The sequence below is a fragment of the Octodon degus genome, unplaced genomic scaffold, assembly GCF_000260255.1.
Source record: "Octodon degus isolate 3935 unplaced genomic scaffold, OctDeg1.0 scaffold00020, whole genome shotgun sequence".
Taxonomy (NCBI): Eukaryota; Metazoa; Chordata; class Mammalia; order Rodentia; family Octodontidae; genus Octodon; species Octodon degus.
In genome coordinates this window covers 22,792,685-22,796,931 of record NW_004524596.1, presented here as the reverse complement: position 1 = coordinate 22,796,931, position 4,247 = coordinate 22,792,685, and positions in this window count along the sequence as shown.

Below are 4,247 nucleotides of genomic sequence, written 5' to 3'. Positions count from 1 at the left end.
GCCCTGTTGAGTTCCATGAATTTGGGAGCATTTTGACAAAGGCAATTCTTTTCTTTATGCTTTCTTTGATTATTTTTTCTTAGTCTGCTGAAATCAGCTTATGGGACCTCTCACCCTGTTTTCTTAACTCTTGTGAAGGTGGCTTGGTGTGTGAATAGCTATCCAGTTTGGTGCTTCTGTGGAAATGCAATTGTTGGGGAATCTTATTTATTTACCACTTTGCTTCATCTCTGCTCAAACTCATTCTTGAGGTTGAGAGACATATTCACATGTATGGACATCTAGTTTCTCTAATGCAGTTCATAAAAAATTGATCATATAAAGCTTGATTCTCCCTCTGTAGACCATTCCAGTTAAGGGAATCAGCATGTTCCCAAGTTACCCTAGAAGTGAATGTCAGTGCTCTTAAATTCCTGATTTGTTTCAACCTATACTTTTAACCTATTGTTATAGCACGTTTTTCCAACTTTTGATGGCACCAGATTGGCTTCATATTAGCTTCACAAATGAAATGCTACTCCCTGCATAGCTTTCAGGTCTGCTCCGTGTGTACTCTTAAAAACTACTTGAAATTCCTCAAGTATACTTTGCTTCTTTCTTATGTTAATTTTATTGAGAAAGAAATAGCAATGAGACAGTTTCAAAACAGTTTAGTAGGACAGTTACAATAGTAAATACATTGCATATTGTGTTTATACTAGTTATTCATAGTACAACTTGCAGACATGCTATGTTGTCTAAACATTATTAGTACAAAACTTTCTTCTCATTGAATTAAGAGAAAGTAGCTGTATATCTATATCTAGTTTGTATATACAGATATCTATGTCTATATCTCTATATCTATCTATCTATCTCTATATATATATATATATATATATATATATATATATATTCACTACAGAAAGGTCCTTTATTTTATATCCCCCTTTTTCTTTACTTTTGTCAGACATGGATATTCCATTGCCATTCATATATTGTAGGTGCATGAATTCAGAAAAGTAATCCAATATAGTCCAGTAGTCCATACTAATAGTGGGTTATCCACAGAACTGGCAATGTCAGAAGTTGTTGACTTCAGCCTTTTACAGCACAACATATTAAATGGATTTACTTTTTATACCTTATTTTTATACTTTTAGGCTGGATGGTTAAGAAGCAAGACCTATATAAAAAGAAATGTAATTTTTGTATCTGAGAAAATCAGTCAAATCCCCTCAGGATTTACTCGGAAACCCTGTACAGCAGTTTGTAGATCCTTTGTCAGTGTCAGCCATGTGGATGAGTTAGAATCATTGCTTGACCAATTTGCAGTCTGTGAAAGCCTGAGAGAATGTTTTCTCTTTGCTTAATACCACTCTGTGCTTTTGCTGCTTTCCCTGGGTGCAGTGATGAGTATTTGTCCCATGTGCCTAACCAATCCTTAGTCCTTCTTCTACTTTTATTTTATAATCAAGATCAGATATCATCTGTCCTTCTTCAGCCAAGTAGTCAAATGATTTAGACACCTTTTACTACATTCTTATAGCATCCACTTTGTGTATCACTTTTACGCTCAACAACATTTTTCTTTTTTTAGGTCTGCCTCCCTCAGAGATAATAAAATTTGAGTTTCTGAATTTTATGTTGAGTTTCACTTTGTTCCTAGCTCCAGAAATAGTGCCAATTCTTAAATGACTGTATAAGTGAATGAGCAGGCGATTGTTGAGAAGAACATGCAAATAATAACATTACTGAAATTGCAATTCAAGATGCTAAGAAAACTCCCTTTAAATAAATCATTTAGGTTAATGACCATGTATTCCAGTGAAACACAACTGCATTTTCAAGGGCACACAGTCACTAAACTCTACCGGTTTCTATTTGTTCATTTGGATGCCTATTCTTGTCTCATAATTGTAAAGATATAACATACATTAATAAGCAATTTTTCAGAGGGGCAAACTATTTACATGGACACTCTCTTTGACCCTGAAGATGATATGGAGTGACAAGCTTTTGTGTTGTTCAGAATTCCACAGGTGTGTGCCACATGAGCTCTGGTTGATGTGGTTGCAAAGTGTGGCTTGACAGTTCTGTATCCTTAGTGTATTAATCTTGAGAAATAAACACATCTGTTACCAATTTAAATAGCATTTGGTTTTGGCTTTAGAGGTCATTAGTTTTCTCTACATATTTCTTGGATAAGAAGAAGAAAAGTTAATGTAATTTAATATACTGTGTCTCCATAGTAAAAAAATGAGTGGGAACTTGTTGATCATTGACTCATTTGGTCAATTTACTCAATTGATCTTTATTTTCTTTGCCAGAATTAGCAATCCTGGTGGCCTATTTTGGTCAAATTAATCATAAAATCCCTAAATCTTCATTTCAATTTGTTTTAGATAAAGGTAATAATAAAAACACAAATAAATCTTATATACTTAAAAATGAGTGTGTTCATCATTCATGAATTTTAGTATAAGAGACCAGTTCTGAAACTGAGATAATTTATGAGTTCATTCCCCACTTTTCATTTTTGCAACAGCACACAACTATACTAAATGTATGATCTATATGTTCCAATCTTTATAATAGTTTTGAGTGAAAAAGTAATATTTCCCTGATGATTCATAGAAAGAAGTCATGTAGATTGATTAGGCTTTCTTCTTTTATTATTTCAGTGAAAAAGCCCATGTAGAAATTGTAATTATAGCTGAGCGTAGTGGTGCACACTTGTAATCCCATCATCTGGGAGATGAGCTATGAGGATTGTTGCAAGTTTGAGGCTAGCCTGGGCTAAAAAGTGAGTTTAAGACCAGCCTCAACTGCATAGTGAGACCCTTTTTCAAAAACAAGCAAACAAACAAACAAACAAGGAACAGGAAAAGAAAAAAGAGAGAAAGAAATTTTAACTATAGGTGACTTTTTTGTAGGTAATATTCCTTTCACTAATATGCACATGCTGTCATTTCAATATGGCTAGTGTACCTTAAATAATCATGTTTAAAGACTTGGTCCCCAGAATAGGAGGTGTGAAATTTCAGAGAGTTGGGACATTATGGGAGGTCATTTACACCACTGAGGCATAAAGTTTGCAAGATTGAAGGTAGTGTGGGCAACTTAGAGACTTATCAAAATGTTGTCTCAAAAAGAAAAATTAAAAAGGGCTGATAGAGTTTAATGTAAAGATGCCTGGATCCAGTCCCTCTTACTCCAAAAGAAAAATAGAAGAGAAAAATCATACAGGTGAAAATTCATGCTCCTAGGAAGCCTTAGACTTCTTAGATTAAGAAATAAAGAAGAGGCTGAGGAGTGCATGCTCACCTCCTCTGTCCAAACTCATTGCCCTGCAAATGTGGAAGGAGAGTGATCTCCACTCTTTCATGTTTTATATTTAAATTCTCTCATTAGTTATATTGTGATATAAAGTGATATTGTCTTAATGCTTTATTTCAAAGAGTAAACTTTTGTGCAAATTCTGTGCTATGATTGAAGTAAAGAATTGGTGAATCCTGAAGTGTCCTTTCCAAATCCTTTTCTTTTGCAAATTTATTGAACTATTACAGAATAGTGGGATCCTGAACTAAAAATTATATTTGAAAGAGCTGATATCATTACAGAAATTATTGCCCCCAAATTGTAGGCATATATTTAATAAAAATTAGATTCAATCATTATCGAAAATTTCTAGATGGAAGCTGTGTTACTCATAGTTTTGTCATTGAGAGAAATTACCTGGCATAATCCACTTACAAGAAAGAAATTTTTATTTGGGCCCATGATTCTAGATGTCAGTCCATGGTCACTTGGCCCTGTTGCTTTGCTTATGTGGTGGCAGAGGGTGTGAAGACAGGATTGCATGACAGAGGATGTCTGCTCATCTCACAGCAGCCATGAAGTCAAAGAGGAGAGAGGAGGAGTCCAATATCCCTAAATCCACTGCAATGTTACACCCCTGATTTCATTCTGTTGGGCTTCAACTCCTACATTTCGACAGTTACACCAGTGACTTCAGACCAAGTGTTTAACACACAGATCTCTGGGTGATATTCACAAACCAAACTATAAAAGAAACCAAAGCTATAGATAGATAGATAGATAGATAGATAGATAGATAGATAGATAGATAGTTGATATCTTAAAAACTGAATATATACATATTTATAATTTGACAGTTCATTTTATGGAAATTTTGTCACGCACGACCTCGCCAGCAAGGAAGACGCAACACACAGCTCTTCCTTCAGCGGTTTATTCTGGCCCCT